Here is a 25,842-nt window from a genome sequence, read left to right on the forward strand (position 1 = left end):
AGAAAACCGACTGCAGGCAACACTATTCTACATGCCCAGTCAGCACATCCACCCCACCTCCTCAAGTCGATTCCAAAGAGTCAATTTTTAAGATTAAAAAGAAACACTAACAGTGATCTAATATATCGTAGACAATCCAATGATCTTAAAAAAAGATTGTTAGCTAGGGGATACGATCTAAAACTCCTGGATAAAGCTCAAAAAGAAGACAACACTGAATATGAAACTAAATCTAAAAGAACACATAAAGGAATAACCCTGAAAGAAAGAATGGCAGAAAGGGTTAAATGACCCCACTAGGAAGCAGGGCATGGGGTGAATTAGAGGGCAAGGGGCTGAGCTAGGAGGGGGGTTTAAGAGGCTACAACAGGAAGTAGGAGCAGTCACTTTTACAGGAGCAGCACGGTGGGAGCATCTGGTCCTGCTTACCTGCAATGGAGGCCTTGTTAGCTGAGCTGGTGGAGGTGGCCAGGCGCAGAGGGGTCAGCTGGATCCAGGAGCGGTTGCTGACGGCTGGGGAGGCAGCCACTAGTCCTGAGGAGGCGAGACCCACTTCTGGGGAAGCAGCAGGCAGGAGGAGCGAACGGCTGACCAGGAGGTCTAGGCCGCCAGAGCGCCTGAGTCCGGAGCAGAGCACCGCTAGGCATAGGAGAGGGAGTGCCGGGCCTAGCGGTGGGGCATCTGAGAGAGAGCGGCAGGAGGCGGGAGCAGGAACTACGGCCAGGCCCAGGACAGGGCTGAGGCCTAGAGCGGGAACGGTGGATGACGTCACAGACCGGCGTCAGCAGCAGGGGCCTAGCGCAACGAGAGGCAGGCGGCGGAGTTGCCGGTCAGGTGCAAGGAGAGCCATAGCAGGTACCGGGGTGGACAAGGGGACTGCCAGGTTGGGAGAGGTGGAGGCGGATGCCGGGCAGGTTGGGTCTGGAGCGGGTGGGTAAGCGGAGTGTGCCTGGAAGGAGGGGGGGGTGACTGAGGAGATAGATGGCCTAGCAGAGTGGCGGGTAGCAGGAGGAGTTGGTCGGGCTCAGGCATGAATGCGGGAGGGGATATGGAGGTAGCGGTGGTCGGAAGGGGGGGGGGGGTTGCTGAGGGAAGGGAGACTTGGTTCCTGCTTACGCGGAGAGCGGCAGGAGTAATGATGAGGGGCTATGTGGAGCCACAATATGCTAAAGTGGGAAAGGGATGTCTGCTGTGTAGCTTGGGGGCTGTGTGGAAAGCAAAGGGGGAGATGGCCCTGAATCAGGGGTTGGTGGTGCAGTTTGGGGGCAGGGGCCAGGAGGTAGTGGGGTTAAGAGGGTGGCAGCCTGCAAGACGTTTGGGGGTCAGGGGAGATTAGAAAGGGGGGATCTGCATGAGTTAGAAGTGAATATAAGGGGAGCACATTACAAAAAAAAAAAAAAAAAAATAATAATAATACAAAAACCAGAAAGAAGAAGGGAAGGAAAAGGGGGCATATAGGGAAGCAGCAGAGGTCCCCTGGGGGGGGCTCAAGGGCTGGGGGGGGGCTGGCAGGGTAGCATAAGGTCATGTGGGGGGGGGGAGCTGTTATGGGGTACACAGGGAAGGGGATAGATTGGGGGGGCAAGCTGGGTTTCCAAAGGGGGATACGGGAAGGGGAAGTGGGGGGGGGATATGGGTGCAGGTTGTTGACTTGTCATGTTGTTGTTACAGAGGGAAGGGCCAGTACGGCCGAGGGAGAGGCGGCTGGCGAAGCCAGGGATGAGGGCTTGGCAGAACAACCGGAGCAGTGGACGGAGCCACCGCTGGTACTGAATGCTAGCGGTGACTTCAGTGGGGAAGAAGATCCGTTGGAAGGGACATCGTCAGGAGCAGCGACGGCTGGCCAGGTAGGAGACATGACTACTTTGGCGCAGCTTTTGAGATTGTTGTCCCCACAAAGGGAAGGGGAAGGAGGGATGGGGGAAAGGAGTGTGAGGGAGGAGAGGAGGGCTAATGGGCAGAGGGGGAGGGATGTAACTGGCTCCTCTTCCTTACAGGCTGCAAGATCTGGACCAGGTACGGGGAGGGAGAGTACTCCCCATAGGAGGCGTGATTCGTCTAGAGGACGCAGGAGGTCTCGGTCTCCATGGAGCAGAAGGAGTGTAGGTTTGGATGGGCTGTCGCCAACATGGGCCAGAGTGGACAGGTCCAGGGACAGGAGCAGACACGGCAGAGGTAAATCTCCTGCCAGGAGGGGGCCGGCGAGGCGTCTTCTGGAAGCAGACGGAGGGGATACGGCTAGGAGGCCTGAGAGCCCCAGCCAGGAAAGGAGTGCGAGGACGGCAGCAGGAGGCGCAGACGAGGGACGGAGAGAAGGACCAGCAACAGCAGGGCAGTCGGCAGGTGAGGCGACTGGTCTGCTTCCTAGGGTGGATGATGGTTTGACTGGAGAAAGAACGGTGTTGTTAGCGGGGTTGAGAAGTATGATTGCAACCTTGGAGAAGGACAGAGGGTCGGGAGGATCGCCAGCGGCGGCATGGGTGCAGCCAGGAGGTGAAGGGCAAGCGGTTGCCCCACCACCGGGTGGTACGGTGGCTGGGGGAAGTGTGGGGGCTAGCAGCGGAGGGGAGACATTGAAGGTGCCGGAGGATGCATTAAGGAGGCCGTGCCTATGCTCGATAGGGCCATTGGGTATCCATCTGCCCGTTGAGACGAAGGAGAAGATCTGGAAGAGGGAATTTTTGGAGATACTTTCGGTGCTTCCCCTGGACAACGTGCTGGAGCTGAAGGAGGACGAGAAGGAGAAAGGGAAGAAGGAAGAAGAGGAGAGGAAGAAACGTTGGAGGAAGTTACCTAAAACGTTTGGGAATTGGTCAAGAGCATTCTGCATTTTGGCGAGTGTGGTGGGTGAGAAATTTCCAGAACAGGGGTCGTCTTTGTTTTGCTACTACGATGAAATTGCCAGTGCGTATAGGACGTATGGGGGGATGGCGTGGTGGCGTTATGATGAGAGGTTTCGGCAGCGGATGGCGGTCCGGCCAGAGATGCGGTGGGATGACAGAGACATGGGCATCTGGCTCGAGATCATGACACCCCTGCGAGGGAGTCAGTCCTTTCGGGCAGGGGGGCAGGGAACAAGCAGCGGGGGAACTAGTGGGAGCACATCCACGGCCATCCGAAAAGGACTGTGCTTTCAGTTTAACGAGGGGCAGTGCAGGTTCGGGGCCTCCTGTAAATATAAGCATGAATGCTCAGGGTGTGGAGGGATCCATTCATTTGCAAAATGCTTCAAGAAGGCCCGGCAGGGGCCTAAGCCAGGAGAAGTGGGTAATGCGAGCGGTGACCCCGGTGAGGGTAGAAAGGATGGTTCCGTGGCTAAGGGATTACGCCAGTAGGAGAGGGCATGCAGGGGATGCGGAGTTATTGTTGACGGGTTTCAGTTCAGGTTTTGTTATTCCGTTTAAGGAACAGGAAAGTTGGGTTTTTGGGGGTAACTTGAAATCGGCCAGGGAGTTTCCAGCGGTGGTTAGGGAGAAGTTGCGGAAAGAGGTGGCCTTGGGGAGGATGGCGGGTCCGTTTGAGGGCCCGCCATTAACAGGTTTGCGGATTTCTCCGCTTGGGGTGGTCCCTAAAAAAGGGGCGGGGCAGTTCCGGATGATTCATCATCTCTCGCACCCGGCAGGGTTATCGGTTAATGACGGGATTGATCCGGATCTGGCGTCGGTGAACTACGCTTCGTTTGACAAGGCGGTGGGGTTGGTAAGAGGGGCGGGCCCGGGGGCTTTGTTAGCCAAGGCAGACGTGGAGTCAGCTTTTCGGTTGTTGCCGGTACACCCTAGGTGTCACCATTTGTTGGGTTGCTACTTCGAGGGCTCGTTTTTTGTGGATCTTTGCCTGCCAATGGGCTGCTCCATCTCTTGCTCATACTTCGAGAAGTTCAGTACATTTGTGGAATGGGTGGTGAAACAACGGTCGGGGAAGTCATCAGTAGTTCACTACTTAGATGACTTTTTGTTTGTTGGAGCAGCAGGGTCGGGTGTGTGCGAGCAGTTGATGGAGGCTTTCAGGGAGGTGACGCAGGAATTTGGCATCCCAGTGGCGGCAGATAAGTCAGAGGGCCCGGTGACGTCATTGAGCTTTCTGGGTATTCAGCTGGATACCATTCGAATGGAGTGCAGGCTCCCAGAGGACAAACTGTGGGACCTGAAAGAGGTGGTGGGGAAGGTGTCAGCCTCTAAGAAGGTTACGCTGCGACAGCTGCAGTCGTTGTTGGGGAAGCTCAATTTTGCTTGTCGGGTTATTCCGATAGGGAGAGTATTCTGCCGGCGGCTTTCTTTGGCAACGGCTGGGGTATCAGAGCCAAGGCATCACATCAGGGTGACTCGGGAGATGAAGGAGGACCTGAGGGTGTGGTTAATTTTTCTGGAAGAGTTCAATGGGAGATTGATGATACAGGAGCAGGGGCATTCGGGGGACAGCCTGTGTTTGTTCACGGATTCGTCAGGGGCCCATGGGTTCGGGGCTTATCTTCAGGGTAAGTGGTGCGCGGAGGCGTGGCCGGACAGTTGGGGGGAGGCGGGCCTAACGAAGAACTTAACGTTCTTGGAACTTTTCCCCCTAGTGGTGGCACTGCGGGTGTGGCCACACATTCTGCGGGACAAGAAGGTCAGCTTTCATTCAGACAATCTGGGGGTGGTCATGGCTATCAATCGGCTGACGGCCAATTCGCCGCCAGTGGTGAGGTTATTGAGAATGTTTGTGCTGGAATGCTTGAGAAGCAATGTCTGCTTCAGGGCAGTCCATGTACCTGGCAGGTTGAACGTTATCGCTGACTCTTTGTCCCGTTTTCAGTGGGAGCGATTCCGGACGGTAGCGCCAGAGGCAGAGGAGGAAGGTGTTGTCTGCCCGAGGGACCTGTGGAGCTTGGGTGGTCTGGAATAATCAGCATGGTTCAGGGAGCATTGGCTCCGACCACATGGAAGGCTTACGCCCGAGTGTGGAAGCAGTGGTATGATTGGGAAGGAGGCGTTCTTTGGGCAGGGGATAAGGGGAACCGATTGGGGGCTTTGTTATCTTGGGTGAAAAGGTGGGGAGAGGTGAGGCTGTCGCCATCAGAGATAAGGAAAAGGGTGGCGGCGTTAGCCTTCTTGTTTCAGTTGTTGGGGTGGGAGGATCTGACAAAGGTGTTTGTGGTAAGAATGGCAATCAGGGGCCTTTGCAGGGGACAAGGGCGAAAGGATAATAGGAGGCCAGTGACGTTTGCAATGTTGGAGAAAGTGACGGGTTGTTTGGGGGGTTTGTGTTTTTCAAAATTCGAAGAGGTACTGTTCAGGGCAGCATTTGTGTTAGCATTTTTTGGGGCATTCAGAGTGTCTGAGCTGGTAGGGAAGAACAGGAGGGATACAAGGGGTATTAGTGTGGGGGAAGTGGTGGTGAAGGAAGGTATGGTGGAGGTGTGGTTGAGAAGATCCAAGACGGATCAGGCGGGGAGAGGTTGCTGGATAAGATTGCGCGAGGTGGGGGGGGGGTGTTGCCCGGTGGCTGTGGTTCGTTCCTTCCTCAGTCTCCGCCCGGTTGGGGGTGGCCCCCTTTTAATCCATGAAGATGGTTCGGTCCTATCCCGGTACCAGTTCCTATCGGTATTTAGGAAGGCGTTGACAGTGTTGGGCATGGATGGGAAGGTGTTCGGGACTCATTCGTTTAGAATAGGGGCGGCGACTGAGGCGGCGAGGTTGGGGCTGGATGTCTCGGTAATTAAAGGGATTGGGAGATGGAAGTCTGACAGGTATCGGGGGTACGTGAGGCTGGGGATGGTGGAATAATTGGGGAGGGGGCAGCTGATACAGCTTTGTTTTCTCTTGCAGGTCCAGTGAGGTGCTGGGTGATCGGGCACTCTTATGTTTATTGGGCCAGGAAAGCCGCTGCAGTGAAGGGAGACGGCAATCAGCTGGGATTGCCTAGAGAAAGAATTGTGCTAAAATGGTTTGGAATTAGGGGCATGAAGTGGGGGCAATTGGTGGGAAAGGTGGTGGAGTATGCCAGGCTGTTTTCGCCTCCTCAGATTTTGGTAGTCCATTTAGGGGGGAACGATTTGGGTTTTATGTCCCAGAAGGAACTGGTGGATGAGATGAAGTGGGGGTTGGAGAGATTGCAGCAGCTTTTTCCTGGTTTGATCATAGTGTGGTCAGAAATTGAAAGCCGGGTGGTGTGGAGGTCTGCATGGGATTTGGGGAGGTTGGAGGCTTCCAGACGGAAGATTAACAGAATGGTGGCTGGTTTTGTCAGGAGGATTGGGGTGTGGGCTTGAGGCACGTGGCGTTCGAGGGTGAGTCGGGTAGGTGCTTTTATTTAAAGGATGGGGTACACCTGAATGAGGTGGGTTTGCACCTTTTCAATTTCACTCTAAAGGAGGGGATAGAAAAGGCCTTGGCTCTGGGTGGCGGCTCTCACCCGGGGGGTGAGTTGTGGCGGGGTGCTTGCTCTGGTTGGTAGAGGCTTACGCCTGGAATGAGGTAGAGTGGACTTCCTGTTTGAGCAGCAGGGGGTTGGTTTAATGGTGGTAGCCCCTCCCCTGAGGTGGGTGGGGCTTGTGGAATAAATTGAGGGGGCAAGCACTGTGATTAGTTAAGAAGTTTATGTTATTTATGTTATTTATGTTTTGGTTATGTAATAATAAATGAGCTGCGGCCTTTTCAATCCCATACAAGGTGTGAAGTGTGTTTTGTTTTGGGGAATGGGGGTAAATGACAAACTTGACGATGTGGGGTCAAGGAATAACCCTGAAAGAAAGAATGGCAGAAAGGGTTAAATGACCCCACTAGGAAGCAGGGCATGGGGTGAATTAGAGGGCAAGGGGCTGAGCTAGGAGGGGGGTTTAAGAGGCTACAACAGGAAGTAGGAGCAGTCACTTTTACAGGAGCAGCACGGTGGGAGCATCTCCCGCCCTCCCTCCCTAAATTTGGGCTTTGGTACTTGTCGCAGCAATGGCGGGGTGCTTGCTCTGGTTGGTAGAGGCTTACGCCTGGAATGAGGTAGAGTGGACTTCCTGTTTGAGCAGCAGGGGGTTGGTTTAATGGTGGTAGCCCCTCCCCTGAGGTGGGTGGGGCTTGTGGAATAAATTGAGGGGGCAAGCACTGTGATTAGTTAAGAAGTTTATGTTATTTATGTTATTTATGTTTTGGTTATGTAATAATAAATGAGCTGTGGCCTTTTCAATCCCATACAAGGTGTGAAGTGTGTTTTGTTTTGGGGAATGGGGGTAAATGACAAACTTGACGATGTGGGGTCAAGTATTTTCAGAAAATTCAGTAGTGTTTAGAACTCCCTATTCCAATCAGTATAATGAAAGAGTTAACATTCTTTGTTTTGTGCATATGTTAATGTGTACTGTTTAATAGAGGGAGGCGTTTAGTGTTACTGTGTTTTGTGCATATGTTAGTGTGTACTGTTTTATAGAGGGAGGTGTATAGTGTTACTGTGTTTTGTGCCTATGTTAGTGTGTAGTGTTTTGTAGAGGGAGGTGTTTAGTGTTACTTTGTTTTGTGCATATGTTAGTGTGTACTGTTTTCTAGAGGGAGGTGTTTAGTGTTACTATGTTTTGTGTATATGTTAGTGTGTACTGTTTTATAGAGGGAGGTGTTTAGTGTTACTGTGTTTTGTGTATATGTTAGTGTGTACTGTTTTATAGAGGGAGGTGTTTAGTGTTACTGTGTTTTGTGCATATGTTAGTGTGTACTGTTTTATAGAGGGTGGTGTTTAGTGTTACTGTGTTTTGTGCATATGTTAGTGTGTACTGTTTTATAGAGGGAGGCGTTTAGTGTTACTCTGTTTTGTGCATATGTTAGTGTGTAGTGTTTTATAGAGGGATGTGTTTAGTGTTACTGTGTTTTGTACATATGTTAGTGTGTACTGTGTTATAGAGGGAGGTGTTTAGTGTTACTTTGTTTTGTAAATAAGTTAGTGTGTACTGTTTTATAGAGGGAGGTGTTTAGTGTTACTGTGTTTTGTGCCTATGTTAGTGTGTACTGTTTTATAGAGGGAGGTGTTTAGTGTTACTTTGTTTTGTGCATATGTTAGTGTGTAATGTTTTATAGAGGGTGGTGTTTAGTGTTACTGTGTTTTGTGCATATGTTAGTGTGTACTGTTTTATAGAGGGAGGTGTTTAGTGTTACTTTGTTTTGTGCATATGTTAGTGTGTACTGTTTTATAGAGGGAAGTATATAGTATTACTGTGTTTTGTGCATATGTTAGTGTGTACTGTTTTATAGAGGGAGGTGTTTAGTGTTACTGTGTTTTGTGTATATGTTAGTGTGTACTGTTTTATAGAGGGAAGTGTTTAGTGTTACTGTGTTTTGTGTATATGTTAGTGTGTACTGTTTTATAGAGGGAGGTGTTTAGTGTTACTGTGTTTTGTGCATATGTTAGTGTGTACTGTTTTATAGAGGGTGGTGATTAGTGTTACTTTGTTTTGTGCCTATGTTAGTGTGTACTGTTTTATAGAGGGAGGTGTTTACTGTTACTTTGTTTTGTGCATATGTTAGTGTGTACTGTTTTATAGAGGGTGGTGTTTAGTGTTTACAGGCGAATCCAATTCCTCCACAGTTAACTTTTTGGATCTTACACTTGAGGGAGTCGTGGAGGACGGTACTATAATATCTAGCACATATAGAAAACCGACTGCAGGCAACACTATTCTACATGCCCAGTCAGCACATCCAACCCACCTCCTCAAGTCGATTCCAAAGAGTCAATTTTTAAGATTAAAAAGAAACACTAACAGTGATCTAATATATCGTAGACAATCCAATGATCTTAAAAAAAGATTGTTAGCTAGGGGATACGATCTAAAACTCCTGGATAAAGCTCAAAAAGAAGACAACACTGAATATGAAACTAAATCTAAAAGAACACATAAAGTATTTTCAGAAAATTCAGTAGTGTTTAGAACTCCCTATTCCAATCAGTATAATGAAATAGTTAACATTCTTTGTTTTGTGCATATGTTAATGTATACTGTTTAATAGAGGGAGGTGTTTAGTGTTACTATGTTTTGTGCATATGTTAGTGTGTACTGTTTTCTAGAGGGAGGTGTTTAGTGTTACTATGTTTTGTGCAGTGGAGGCTCCTCTATAGGAGCACTTGAGCACGTGAACCCCCTGTGTGAAACCCCTGAACCCACTGACCCCTGATGAAAAAAAAAAAAAAAAAAAAAAATTAAAGTACAAAATTTAAAAAAAAAAATTCAATTTTTAAACCTTTTGTGCTTATTTAAATTAAAAAATCCTCCAGGCTCCACTGCAATTTTTGACTAAAAACATTTCAATTTGCTGGTTTTAATTATTTAGGCTGCCTTAGGGTTAAAGTGGAATGGTCTTTTGCCTAATACTTCTATCTATCGCACATGCTGTGCAGTGCGATACATAGAAGTATAGGCAAAAGCTCTTTCCACTTTAAAACTGCATTGACTGCAGCTCCACCTACAGGCCAGCCCATAGCCTTCTTAAAGAGCACAGCTCTTAGTGTGCGGGAGCCAGCTGTCACGTGACACTCGCACACTAAGAGCTGTGTGTGTGTGGAACTGGGAGGAGGAGCAATGTCTTGAGGGCAGAGAGCAGTGAGCAGTAAAAGAAGCCCGCATGGCAAGCCTGCTGAGCTGAGCGAGGAGCCAGGACCAGTGGAGGCTCCTCTATAGGAGCACTTGAGCACGTGAACCCCCTGTGTGAAACCCCTGAACCCACTGACCCCTGATGAAAAAAAAAAAAAAAAAAAAAATTAAAGTACAAAATTTAAAAAAAAAAATTCAATTTTTAAACCTTTTGTGCTTATTTAAATTAAAAAATCCTCCAGGCTCCACTGCAATTTTTGACTAAAAACATTTCAATTTGCTGGTTTTAATTATTTAGGCTGCCTTAGGGTTAAAGTGGAATGGTCTTTTGCCTAATACTTCTATCTATCGCACATGCTGTGCAGTGCGATACATAGAAGTATAGGCAAAAGCTCTTTCCACTTTAAAACTGCATTGACTGCAGCTCCACCTACAGGCCAGCCCATAGCCTTCTTAAAGAGCACAGCTCTTAGTGTGCGGGAGCCAGCTGTCACGTGACACTCGCACACTAAGAGCTGTGTGTGTGTGGGACTGGGAGGAGGAGCAATGTCTTGAGGGCAGAGAGCAGTGAGCAGTAAAAGAAGCCCGCATGGCAAGCCTGCTGAGCTGAGCGAGGAGCCAGGACGGAGTACCGGCTAGAGACTAATGAGACCGGGTGAGTGTAGTGAGTCAGACAGTGTGACAACTGACATCAGTAGCCATAGTCTAACAGTCTGAGTCCGGTAGATTAGTAGTAGTCTAGTACTTTAAGCTTAGGCAGGGGGCGGGCTTAAGGCTTAGGCAATAGGCAGAGACTAGAGTAGAGACTAGTTGAAAGAATGTCAAATATGGCCGGAGACTTGAAATACCAGCCTGCAAACTAAAGCTCCTTTTTATGTGTACACAGTTAAGTGAAAGGAAAAAAAGTTTTAATAATGATTTTATAAAAAATAAAAAAAATTGTCTTTTTTATGAATAAAAAAATTCTACACCCCCCGAGCGATTGCGCAATGGAGACTGGCAGTCAGCCGTTCAGCTGCCCTCCAATTGCGCAACATGGATTGGATGCCTTGCTCATTTGTGTTTTATGCTTATGGGCTTAAAACAGCACAAGCCACGCAAAGTGTAAGAGGAGTCTCAGTCTGGCAGGGAAATGAGCGCGCTAAATTGAAGGTACTAAGTTTTGTGGTGCTGGAGCCTGGGACCTAAAAGAGGCATTGGGTTAGTTAGCTAGACTCTCATGTTGTTTACAGCTTTGCATCCTGTGACAGGATTCCTGTCAGAACTGCATTACACACTTTGCCGGCAATAGCAGTGGAGAGTCACTGGTGTCTGTACTATGTCAGGGTTAGGATTCAGCCGGACGCGGTGTTGTACAGATAAGAGGTTCAGAGTTCATTATAAATCACTAACTGTTTATATTATGTCTCTAACTGCAAACGTGGCTGTTATCTTGTCTGGGGAAGATAATTGGCTGTTTGTTTGTTTTTTCATGCAGAAGGCTGGCTGCTGTCAACTGCTCTCATTATTTAGTAAAACCTGCAGTGTGTTATTTTCTGTAGCTTAATTCCCACAGTTAGCAGTGCTGATAATGTTAAGTCCTCTGACAGCTGAGGGGTTAAACTGCAGCCATTGTAGCATCTCTCATTTATAAGTTATGAAAGAGATGCTACAATGGCTGCAGTTTAACCCCTCAGCACCCAGAGGACTTAACATATCAGCACTGCTAACTGTGGGAAGCTACAGAAAATAACACACTGCAGGTTTTACTAAATAATGAGACTAGTTAACCTGTCACAGGGCAGCAGTTTACTTGTCACTATAATTGTCTCTAGTGCATTCAAAGTTTGCTGAAAAGTTTGGCTGATTTTCTAATTTATACTGTGTTGTGTTACCTCCCTTCACCCTGTATTTCTAAGATTTGATTTTATTTTTTTTGTTAAAGATGTGATCTTTTTTCTTCCCATGTTCCTGGTAATAAGGTTAACATCCCACTCATATAGTTAGTCCTTTTGGATATGTATTCACAGTATGTGTGTGTTTTTGTATATATTTTGTAATGATTCCCTTAAATTGTTTAGGTTGTTAATAATAAGGGTGAAATCTATTTAGACAGGAGCTCTTTCATTGTAACAATTCTCAGGTCTTGAAGGGACACTAAACCTAAACATTTTCTTTCATGATTCAGATAGAGAATACAATTTCAAATAACACCAATTGACTTCTATTATCTAATTTGCTTTATTCTTTAGTTATCCTTTGTTGGAGAAATAGCAATGCACATGTGTGAGCCAATCACGCGAGGCATCTATGTGCATATACCAATCGGCAGCTACTGAGCATATTTAGAAGTAAATTAGAAAGTTGTTTAAAATTGCATGCTCTTTCTAAATCATGAAAGAAAAAATTTGGGTTTCATGTAATTTTAAGTAAGATGCTTAAATTGCACTTGTTTTCATGCTCACTATCTCCCAATGGGCTGTTTGATAAAATTTAGTTTTTTTTAATAGATGGATGGTTGCTCATATTTATCTAGACGACATTAATAGGAGACATTTCTTTAAAGTCTACTTATATTAAGAAACCTGATATATATAGTGCTCTATATTGCATAGCTAGACGGTCTAGCTATGCATGTTCTAGGGCTGCATTGGAAGCAGTTTCCTTCTGTTTGCAGTTTTAATTCACACCCTCTGTTTAACCTATTAGCCCTGCTGCTTGGATTCTTGCACCTGGGCCCTGTGGTTTCTAGTTACGCCTCTACAATGAATGTAGGGAATTTATAGTTTTTCAATTTAATATGCTGGATATTTATGCTTCAGGAAAGTTGTATTCTGTGTAAACTCATTTATTTTAAAAATCAAAAGTTATTAACTCAGTCAAAAAAAATGGATGACAACCTATAATAAATTTTTTTATTAACACAAATCCAATTATCGCCAATCATTTGTTACTACATTTTTAATCTGTAATTTGTGTGTGGTATGGAGGGCGCGATATAGATAAGAAGGCAATATATATATAGCATTGTGTGTGTGTGTGTGTATATATATATATATATATATATATATATACACACACACACATTAAAATGGGCGGAGCCATCTGAGGGACGGGGCTAGTGCTCCCCCATCTTCAAAAGTCACCAGCCGCCACTGGTTTTGTGCATATGTTAGTGTGTACTGTTTTATAGAGGGAGGTGTTTAGTGTTACTATGTTTTGTGCATATGTTAGTGGGTACTGTTTTATAGAGGGAGTTGTTTAGTGTTACTGTGTTTTGTGCATATGTAAGTGTGTACTGTTTTATAGAGGGAGGTGTTTAGTGTTACTGTGTTTTGTGCATATGTTAGTGTGTACTGTTTTATAGACTGAGGTGTTTAGTGTAATTGTGTTTTGTGCATATGTTAGTGTGTACTGTTTTATAGAGGGAGGTGTTTAGTGTTACTGTGTTTTGTGCATATGTTAGTGTGTACTGGTTTATAGAGGGAGGTGTTTAGTGTTACTGTGTTTTGTGCATATGTTAGTGTGTACTGGTTTATAGAGGGAGGAGTTTAGTGTTACTGTGTTTTGTTCATATGTTAGTGTGTACTGTTTTATAGAGGGAGGTGTATAGTGTTACTGTGTTTTGTGCCTATGTTAGTGTGTACTGTTTTATAGAGGGAGGTGTTTAGTGTTACTATGTTTTGTGCATATGTTAGTGTGTACTGTTTTATAGAGGGAGGCGTTTAGTGTTACTATGTTTTGTGCATATTTTAGTGTGTACTGGTTTATAGAGGGAGGCGTTTAGTGTTACTGTGTTTTGTGTATATTTTAGTGTGTAGTGTTTTATAGAGGGAGTGTGTTTAGTGTAACTTTGTTTTGTGCATATGTAAGTGTGTACTGTTTTATAGAGGGAGGTGTTTAGTGTTACTGTGTTTTGTGTATATGTTTGTGCGTACTGGTTTATAGAGGGAGGGTGTTTAGTGTTACTGTGTTTTGTGTATATGTTAGTGTGTACTGTTTTATATAGGGAGGTGTTTAGTGTTACTGTGTTTTGTGCATATGTTAGTGTGTACTGTTTTATAGAGGGAGGTCTTTAGTGTTACTGTTTTTTGTGCATATGTTAGTGTGTACTGTTTTATAGAGGGAGGTGTTTAGTGTTACTGTGTTTTGTGCATATGTTAGTGTGTAGTGTTTCATAGAGGGAGGTGTTTAGTGTTTCTGTGTTTTGTGCATATGTTAGTGTGTACTGTTTTATAGAGGGAGGTGTTTAGTGTTACTTTGTTTTGTGCACATGTTAGTGTGTACTGTTTTATAGAGGGAGGTGTTTAGTGTTACTGTGTTTTGTGCATATGTTAGTGTGTACTGGTTTGTAGAGGGAGGTGTTTAGTGTTACTGTGTTTTGTGCATATGTTAGTGTGTACTGTTTTATAGATGGAGTAGTTTAGTGTTACTGTGTTTTGTGCATATGTTAATGTGTACTGTTTTATAGAGGGAGGTGTTTAGTGTTACTTTGTTTTCTGCATATGTCAGTGTGTAGTGTTTTATAGAGGGAGGTGTTTAGTGTTACTGTGTTTTGTGCATATGTTAATGTGCACTGTTTTATAGAGGGAGGTGTTTAGTGTTACTTTGTTTTGTGCATATGTCAGTGTGTAGTGTTTTATAGAGGGAGGTGTTTAGTGTTACTGGTTTTGTGCATATGTTAATGTGTACTGTTTTATAGAGGGAGGTGTTTAGTGTTACTGTGTTTTGTGCATATGTTAATGTGTTCTGTTTTATAGAGGGAGGTGTTTAGTGTTACTTTGTTTTGTGCATATGTTAATGTGTACTTTTTTATAGAGGTTGGTGTTTAGTGTTACTGTGTTTTGTGCCTATGTTAGTGTGTAGTGTTTTATAGAGGGTGGTGTTTAGTGTTACTGTGTTTTGTGTATATGTTAGTGTGTAGTGTTTTATAGAGGGAGTGTGTTTAGTGTAACTTTGTTTTGTGCATATGTTAGTGTGTACTGTTTTATAGAGGGAGGTGTTTAGTGTTACTGTGTTTTGTGTATATGTTAGTGTGTACTGTTTTATAGAGGGAGGTGTTTAGTGTTACTGTGTTTTGTGCATATGTTAGTGTGTACTGTTTTATAGAGGGAGGGTGTTTAGTGTTACTTTGTTTTGTGCATATGTTAGTGTGTACTGTTTTATAGAGGGAGGGTGTTTAGTGTTACTTTGTTTTGTGCATATGTTAGTGTGTACTGTTTTATAGAGGGAGGGTGTTTAGTGTTACTTTGTTTTGTGCATATGTTAGTGCGTACTGTTTTATAGAGGGAGGTGTTTAGTGTTACTGTGTTTTGTGTATATGTTAGTGTGTAGTGTTTTATAGAGGGAGTGTGTTTAGTGTAACTTTGTTTTGTGCATATGTTAGTGTGTACTGTTTTATAGAGGGAGGTGTTTAGTGTTACTGTGTTTTGTGTATATGTTAGTGTGTAGTGTTTTATAGAGGGAGTGTGTTTAGTGTAACTTTGTTTTGTGCATATGTTAGTGTGTACTGTTTTATAGAGGGAGGGTGTTTAGTGTTACTGTGTTTTGTGCATATGTTAGTGTGTACTGTTTTATAGAGGGAGGTCTTTAGTGTTACTGTTTTTTGTGCATATGTTAGTGTGTACTGTTTTATAGAGGGAGGTGTTTAGTGTTACTGTGTTTTGTGCATATGTTAGTGTGTAGTGTTTCATAGAGGGAGGTGTTTAGTGTTTCTGTGTTTTGTGCATATGTTAGTGTGTACTGTTTTATAGAGGGAGGTGTTTAGTGTTACTTTGTTTTGTGCACATGTTAGTGTGTACTGTTTTATAGAGGGAGGTGTTTAGTGTTACTGTGTTTTGTGCATATGTTAGTGTGTACTGGTTTGTAGAGGGAGGTGTTTAGTGTTACTGTGTTTTGTGCATATGTTAGTGTGTACTGTTTTATAGATGGAGTAGTTTAGTGTTACTGTGTTTTGTGCATATGTTAATGTGTACTGTTTTATAGAGGGAGGTGTTTAGTGTTACTTTGTTTTCTGCATATGTCAGTGTGTAGTGTTTTATAGAGGGAGGTGTTTAGTGTTACTGTGTTTTGTGCATATGTTAATGTGTACTGTTTTATAGAGGGAGGTGTTTAGTGTTACTTTGTTTTGTGCATATGTCAGTGTGTAGTGTTTTATAGAGGGAGGTGTTTAGTGTTACTGGTTTTGTGCATATGTTAATGTGTACTGTTTTATAGAGGGAGGTGTTTAGTGTTACTGTGTTTTGTGCATATGTTAATGTGTTCTGTTTTATAGAGGGAGCTGTTTAGTGTTACTGTGTTTTGTGCATATGTTAATGTGTACTGTTTTATAGAGGGAGGTGTTTAGTGTTACTTTGTTTTGTGCATATGTTAATGTGTACTTTTTTATAGAGGTTGGTGTTTACTATTTAGTGTTACTGTGTTTTGTGCCTATGTTAGTGTGTAGTGTTTTATAGAGGGTGGTGTTTAGTGTTACTGTGTTTTGTGCATATGTTAGTGTGTACTGTTTTATAGAGGGAGGTGTTTAGTGTTACTGTGTTTTGTGTATATGTTAGTGTGTACTGTTTTATAGAGGGAGGTGTTTAGTGTTACTGTGTTTTGTGCATATGTTAGTGTGTACTGTTTTATAGAGGGAGGGTGTTTAGTGTTACTTTGTTTTGTGCATATGTTAGTGTGTACTGTTTTATAGAGGGAGGGTGTTTAGTGTTACTTTGTTTTGTGCATATGTTAGTGTGTACTGTTTTATAGAGGGAGGGTGTTTAGTGTTACTTTGTTTTGTGCATATGTTAGTGCGTACTGTTTTATAGAGGGAGGGTGTTTAGTGTTACTTTTTGTGTATATGTTAGTGTGTACTGTTCTATAGAGCTTAAGTTTTACCTTTAAACAGGTAACAGTTATTGTTTTTATGTTTTGTGTATTCAGGCTTTATGGCAGTTTTTGTGATGAGGTGGGAGACTGATTTTATAGGGGGATCTTATATTGATTTAGGGGATTTAGATTTACAGGTTTTCTGGTGAGGCCTTAGCCCTACCCACATGTAAGACCTAGAGCTATAAGACCTATCTCTATCATTATATTTAACCGTAGCCTACTCTAACCCCATCACTTGAAGGTACCTACTACCTATAACTTTGAAGCACATAATTCTAAAATCTGAACATTAAAGGGACATTAAACACTAAACAAATGCTAGATAGAATGATTCATTCAAAGAAAAGATTAGTCAATGACTAACATGTAGATGTTTTTTTTAAAGTTTCATTAGTTGTTTAAAAAGTGTCAAAATAAGTGTAAAGTTTTAGTGTCTATACAACACTGGGAGTTGCCATGCTGTAACTTATGTTACCTTCTCTGCTGTGGCCAATTAGGGTCAGTTATAAATAGGTCAATAGAGTGTGCAGCCAATGGTTGTGCTGGATTTAACAGTGTTCTACACTTCCATTTCTAACAGGAACTGAAAAGCTCACATTTTCAGAATGGAATTACAGGCAAAGAGGACAAAATAAATAATGAAAGTATATTGCAGAGCTGTTTTATATATACAATTTATCATTTTATATTACCATCTCAAAGTGTTTAATGTCCCTTTAAAGTAATAGAAACAAGTGTGTGATTGTGCAAAAGAGATTGCAGAAAAGAAATAGAAAACTAGAGAAGATTCTGTATGTGAGTTCTATCTGATTCTATTCAGCTAAACAGAACAATAGATGTTCCTCGGTTGTCTTTCGTGCAATACAGGGCACATTTACTTACCTACGCGTGAATAGACCTTTTGCTCATGCTCAGCTGACAGCTCAGTAATAGATTCAGGTTCAGTCACAGCATCGGTGGGAAGATCTGTATCGTCATTCTAGATTTATATTAGATTTAAGTTAGTAATTGGTAGAAATGTACTTATTAAAATGATTTATCAATATATAAAATAGATATAACTTGTTAACTCATTGTTTTTTTTAAAGGGACATAGAACACAAAGGGCTAAATCACAAGTGGAACGCTATATATCGCTTTCATGAAAGCAATATTATTGTTCCACTTTGTAATACCAGGGCACAAGAGCCTGCTTCCATAGGCGCCTATGGGAGCCTCGTTTTAATGCCATCACTGACGGTATCAGAACTTCAGCGCCAGCAAAGGTGGTAAGTTGCGCAGCAATGGCAGCAATCAAATATGTATGTACATGCTGATATACATATATATTTATGTGTTAATAAGTGTATTTACACACATTAGCACACAAATATATATGTACATGCTGATATACATATATATTTATGTGTTAATAAGTGTATTTACACACATTAGCAAACAAATATATATGTACATGCTGATATACATATATATTTATGTGTTAATAAGTGTATTTACACACATTAGCAAACAAATATATATGTACATGCTGATATACATATATATTTATGTGTTAATAAGTGTATTTACACACATTAGCACACAAATATATATGTACATGCTGATATACATATATATTTATGTGTTAATAAGTGTATTTACACACATTAGCACACAAATATATATGTTCATGCTGATATACATTTATATTTATGTGGTAATAAAGTGTATTTACACACATTAGCACACAAATATATATATGCATGCTGGTATACATATATATTTATGTATATTTACACACATTAGCACACAAATATATATGTACATGCTTATATACATATATATTTATGTGTTAATAAGTGTATTTACACACATTAGCACACAAATATATATGTGCATTCTGGTATACATATATATTTATGTATATTTACACACATTAGCACACAAATATATATGTACATGCTGATATACATATATATTTATGTGTTAATAAGTGTATTTACACACATTAGCACACAAATATATATGTACATGCTGGTATACATATATATTTATGTATATTTACACACATTAGCACACAAATATATATGTACATGCTGATATACATATATATTTATGTGTTAATAAGTGTATTTACACACATTAGCACACAAATATATATGTACATGCTGATATACATATATATTTATGTGTTAATAAGTGTATTTACACACATTAGCACACAAATATATATGTGCATGCTGGTATACATATATATTTATGTATATTTACACACATTAGCACACAAATATATATGTACATGCTGATATACATATATATTTATGTGTTAATAAGTGTATTTACACACATTAGCACACAAATATATATGTACATGCTGATATACATATATATTTATGTGTTAATAAGTGTATTTACACACATTAGCACACAAATATATATGTTCATGCTGATATACATTTATATTTATGTGTTAATAAAGTGTATTTACAAACATTAGCACACAAATATATATGTACATGCTGATATACATATATTTTTATGTGTTAATAAGTGTATTTACACACATTAGCACACAAATATATATGTACATGCTGGTATACATATATATTTATGTGTTAATAAGTGTATTTACACACATTAGCACACAAATATATATGTACATGCTGGTATACATATATATTTATGTGTTAATAAGTGTATTTACACACATTAGCACACAAATATATATGTACATGCTGATATACATATATATTTATGTGTTAATAAGTGTATTTACACACATAAGCACACAAATATATATGTACATGCTGGTATACATATATATTTATGTGTTAATGAGTGTATTTACACACATTAGCACAGAAATATATATGTACATGCTGGTATACATATATATTTATGTGTTAATGAGTGTATTTACACACATTAGCACAGAAATATATATGTTCATGCTGGTATACATATATATTTATGTGTTAATAATTGTATTTACACACATCAGCACACAAATATATATGTACATGCTGATATACATATATATTTATGTGTTAATAAGTGTATTTACACACATTAGCACACAAATATATATGTACATGCTGGTATACATATATATTTATGTGTTAATGAGTGTATTTACACACATTAGCACAGAAATATATATGTACATGCTGATATACATATATATTTATGTTTTAATATGTGTATTTACACATATTAGCACACAAATATATATGTACATGCTGGTATACATATATATTTATGTGTTAATAAGTGTATTTACACACATTAGCACACAAATATATATGTACATGCTGATATACATATATATTTATGTGTTAATAAGTGTATTTACACACATTAGCACACAAATATATATGTTCATGCTGATATACATATATATTTATGTGTTAATAAGTGTATTTACACACATTAGCACACAAATATATATGTTCATGCTGATATACATATATATTTATGTGTATTTACACACATTAGCACACAAATATATATGTTCATGCTGATATACATATATATTTATGTGTATTTACACACATTAGTACACAAATATATATGTACATGCTGGTATACATATATATTTATGTGTTAATAAGTGTATTTACACATATTAGCACACAAATATATATGTACATGCTGATATACATATATATATTTATGTGTATTTACACACATTAGCACACAAATATATATGTACATGCTGATATACATATATATTTATGTGTATTTACACACATTAGCACACAAATATATATGTTCATGCTGATATACATATATATTTATGTGTATTTACACACATTAGCACACAAATATATATGTTCATGCTAATATACATTTATATTTATGTGTTAATAAAGTGTATTTACAAACATTAGCACACAAATATATATGTACATGCTGATATACATATATATTTATGTGTTAATAAGTGTATTTACACACATTAGCACACAAATATATATGTACATGCTGGTATACATATATATTTATGTGTTAATAAGTGTATTTACACACATTAGCAAACAAATATATATGTACATGCTGGTATACATATATATTTATGTTGTAATATGTGTACTTACACACATTAGCACATAAATATATATGTACATGCTGGTATACATATATATTTATGTGTTAATATGTGTATTTACACACATTAGCACACAAATTTATATGTTCATGCTGATATACATATATATTTATGTATATTTACAAACATTAGCACACAAATATATATGTACATGCTGGTATACATATATATTTATGTGTTAATATATGTATTTACGCACATTAGCACACAAATATATATGTTCATGCTGATATACATATATATTTATGTATATTTACACACATTAGCACACAAATATATATGTTCATGCTGAAAAACATATATATTTATGTGTGTTTACACACATTAACACACAAATATATATGTATATAAGCATGTACATATTTACTGGGAACACACAGTTCCCATTGACCGCAATGTAATGGCACTTTTCAGTGCCGTTGTTTTTCAAACACCCCACTCCGAACAACTTTACCTCCAAAATACTGCCGAATGCAGTAATTTTAATAAAAATAAAGATGCTGTCATGACTCATCAACTATCAAAAACAAATAAGTAAAATGCCTGGATTGTAAATGAGGATAAAATAATTAATTAGCTGATGAACACTGCACATTTTTATTTACACAATTTTGCTAAAAATTCAAAGCAATTATCACCTAAAAATGTTTTCCTTAAATAAGAAGCAAAGTAACTATAAAGTGTATTTGAGATAAAAAGGTACATTTACATACCAAACACACGACTAGTTTACAAGTTTTGCTTTAGGCTTAAAAATCAGCGTTAGCCAGTCCTAACGCTGCTTTTTAATGCCCTCTGGTATTACGAGTCTTACAGGTACAGGTGTACCGTTCACTTTTTTGGCCAGACTTGGCAATACCGCAAATCCACTTACGTAAATTGCGTATCCTCTTTTAAAAGGGAATTGCATAGCGCCTGTATTACGAGTCTGCCAAAAAGTGAGCGGTAGACCCTCTCCTGACAAGACTGGTACCGCATTTTAAAGTTAGTAGTTAAGAGTTTAACACTACAAAGCCGTAGCATAAAACTCTTAATTAAAGTGCTAAAAAGTACACTAACACCCATAAACTACATATTTACCCCTAAACCGAGTCCCTCCCACATCGCAAACACTAAAAGAAAAATTTGAAGCCCTAATCTGCCGAACCGGACATCGCCGCCACTATAATACATATATTAACCCCTAAACCACTGCATTTCCGCCTCGCAAACACTATTTAAATATTATTAACCCCTAATCTGCCGTCCCTAACATCGCCGCCACCTACCTACATTTATTAACCCCTAATCTGCCGCCCCCAACGTCGCCGCCACTATATTAAAGTTATTAACCCCTAAATCTAAGTCTAACCCTAACACCCCCTAACTTAAATATAATTAAAAGAAATCTAACTAAAAATTCCTATCATTAACTAAATCATTCCTATTTAAAACTAAATACTGACCTGTAAAATAAACCCTAAGCTAGCTACAATATAACTAATAGTTACATTGTATCTAGCTTCGGATTTATTTTTATTTTACAGGCAAGTTTGTATTTATTTTAACTAGGTAGAATAGTTATTAAATAGTTATTAACTATTTACTAACTACCTAGCTAAAATAAATACAAATTTACCTGTGAAATAAAACCTAACCTAAGTTACAATTACACCTAACACTACACTATAATTAAATAACTAAATTAAATACAATTACTTAAATTAAATTAGCTAAAGTACACAAAAAAACAAACACTAAATTACAGAAAATAATAAACAAATTACAGAATTTTAAACTAATTACACCTAATCTAATAGCCCTATTAAAATAAAAAAGCCCCCCCTAAAAAAAAGAAACCCTAGCCTAAACTAAAATACCAAAAGCCCTTAAAAGGGCGTTTTGCGGGGAATTTGTCAGGTTGCCAGGAATCAGACTGAGACGAGAAGTGCAAAAATAATCACACCTTTATTAATATAAAAAATTAATAAAAAGTCCACAAGTCAAATAACAAGCCAGGAGTCAAAACCAGAGCTGGTAGTTAGACAAGCCGAGTCAGGAGCCAAAGCAAGTAGTCAGGCGAGCTGTAATCAGGAACCAGGAAGGACGTCAGAGAGCCAGGTAATACACAGGAACTCTCACAAATAGGTCTGAGACAACGCAAAGGCAAAGCATACTGAACAGAGGCCCTTTTAATAATAATAAGTGATGACATCACAATTCTGAGACTGCATCCTGTCTCACATGGATGATGTACACCAGTCTGGCCATAAAAGGAATTGCAGGAAATGAGCAGCATCCCCCACAATGCACCAGAGTTCAGCAAGAGATCACTTCCAGCAGCACATGGAAAACAAAACAGGAAAAAAACCTTGACAGCATTGCCCCAAAATAATCAGCTCATTTACCTGTAAAAAAAAAATACAAACAACCCCCAATAGTAAAACCCACCCCCCACACAAATTAAAGTACACAAAGAAACAAACACTAAATTACAGAAAATAATAAACAAATTACAGAAATTTAAACTAATTGTACCTAATCTAATAGCCCTATTAAAATAAAAATGCCCCCCCCCCAAAAAAAAACCCTAGCCTAAACTAAACTACCAATAGCCCTTAAAAGGGCCTTTTGCAGGGCATTGCCCCAAAGTAATCAGCTCTTTTACCTGTAAAAAAAATACAAACAACCCCCCTAACAGTAAAACCCACCACCCACACAACCAACCCCCCAAATAAAACCCTATCTAAAAAAACCCTATCTAAAAATACCTACCTTTTCTACCTTAATTCTGATTGGCTGATAGAATTCTATCAGCCAATCGGAATCTAAGGGACGCCATCTTGGATGACGTCACTTAAAGGTACCTTCATTCTGTGTTAGTCGTCGGATGAAGAGGATGCTCCGCGTCGGATGTCTTGAAGATGGACCCACTCCGCGCCGGATGGATGAAGATAGAGAATGCTGTCTGGATGAAGACTTCTGCCCGTCTGGAGGACCACTTCGCCCGGCTTGGATGAAGACCTCTCCCGGTAAGTCGATCTTCAGGGGGTTAGTGTTAGGTTTTTTTAAGGGTGTATTGGGTTGGTTTTATTTGTAGGTTAGGGACTTTGGGCGGCAAAAGAGCTAACTGCCCTTTTAAGGGCAATGCCTATCCAAATGCCCTTTTTAGGGCAATGGGGAGCTTAGTTTTTTTTAGATAGGGTTTTATTTGGGGGGTTGGTTGTGTGGGTGGTGGGTTTTACTGTTGGGGGGGTTGTTTGTATTTTTTTTTACACGTAAAAGAGCTGATTACTTTGGGGCAATGCCCCGAAAAAGGCCCTTTTAAGGGCTATTGGTAGTTTAGTTTAGGCTAGGTTTTTTTTTGGGGGGGGGGGGGCTTTTTATTTTAATAGGGCTATTAGATTAGGTGTAATTAGTTTAAGTTTCTGTAATTTGTTTATTATTTTCTGTAATTTAGTGTTTGTTTTTGTGTACTTTAGCTAATTTAATTTAATTTAGGTAATTGTATTTGATTTAGTTAATTTATTTAATTATAGTGTAGTGTAAGTTGTTAGTGTAACTTAGGTTAGGTTTTATTTTACAGGTAAATTTGTATTTATTTTAGCTAGGTAGTTATTAAATAGTTAACTATTTAGTAACTATTGAACCTAGTTAAAATAAATACAAACTTGCCTGTAAAATAAAAATAAACCCTAAGCTAGCTACAATGTAACTATTAGTTATATTGTAGCTAGCTCTGGGTTTATTTTATAGGTAAGTATTTAGTTTTAAATAGGAATAATTTAGTTAATAATTGTAATTTTATTTAGATGTATTTAAATTATATTTAGGTTAGTGGGTGTTAGGGTTAGGTTTAGACTTAGGTTTAGAGGTTAATAACTTTAATATAGTGGCGGCGACATTGGGGGCGGCAGATTAGGGGTTTATAAGTAAAATGTAGGTGGCGGCGGTGTCTGGAGCGGCAGATTAGGGGTTAATAATATAATGTAGGTGTCGGTGATGTCGGGGGCGGCAGATTAGGGGTTAATAAGTGTAAAATTAGGGGTGTTTAGATGCGGGGTTCATGTTAGGGTGTTAGGTGTAAACATAACTTTTATTTCCCCATAGGAATCAATGGGGCTGCGTTACTGAGCTTTACGCTGCTTTTTGGCAGTTAGATTTTTTTTTCAGCCGGCTCTCCCCATTGATTCCTATGGGGAAATCGTGCACGAGCACGTAACACCAGCTCACCGCTACTGTAAGCAGCACTGGTATTACAGTGAGATGTGGAGCTAAATTTTGCTCAACGCTCACTTTTTGTCTTTTAACGATGGGTTTCTGAAAACTCGTTATACCAGCTCTGCAGGTAAGTGAGCGGTGAGTGAAACCTGCTCATTAGCACCGCACAGCCTCTAATGCAAAACTCGTAATCTAGGCAACAGACTTTATAATGTGTATGTGAGATTAAAGGGACATTTACATATCAAACACAAAGTTTATAATGTGTATGTGAGATTAAAGGGACATTTACATACCAAACAAAGACTTTATAATGTGTGTGTGAGATTAAAGGGACATTTACATACCAAACACAGACTTTATAATGTGTATGTGAGATTAAAGGTACATTTACATACTAAACACAAACTTTATAATGTGTGTGTGAGATTAAAGGGACATTTACATATCAAACACAAACTTTATAATGTGTGTGTGAGATTAAAGGGACATTTACATACCAAACACAGACTTTATAATGTGTATGTGAGATTAAAGGGACATTTACATACCAAACACAGACTTTATAATGTGTATGTGAGATTAAAGGGACATTTACATACCAAACACAGACTTTATAATGTGTATGTGAGATTAAAGGGACATTTACATACCAAACAACAGACTTTATAATGTGTATGTGAAATTAAAGGGACATTTACATACCAAACACAGACTTTATAATGTGTATGTGAGATTAAAGGGACATTTACATACCAAACACAGACTTTATAATGTGTATGTGAGATTAAAGGGACATTTACATACCAAACAACAGACTTTATAATGTGTATGTGAGATTAAAGGGACATTTACATACCAAACACAGACTTTATAATGTGTATGTGAGATTAAAGGGACATTTACATACCAAACAACAGACTTTATAAATAATGTGTATGTGAGATTAAAGGGACATTTACATACCGAACACAGATTTTATAATATGTATGTGAGATTAAAGGGACATTTACATACCGAACACAGATTTTATAATGTGTATGTGAGATTGAAGGGACATTTACATACCAAACAACAGACTTTATAATATAATGTGTATGTGAGATTAAAGGGACATTTACATACCAAACAACAGACTTTACAAATAATGTTTATGTGAGAT

The sequence above is a fragment of the Bombina bombina genome, chromosome 2 (assembly GCF_027579735.1).
Source record: "Bombina bombina isolate aBomBom1 chromosome 2, aBomBom1.pri, whole genome shotgun sequence".
In the NCBI taxonomy this organism is placed as follows: Eukaryota; Metazoa; Chordata; class Amphibia; order Anura; family Bombinatoridae; genus Bombina; species Bombina bombina.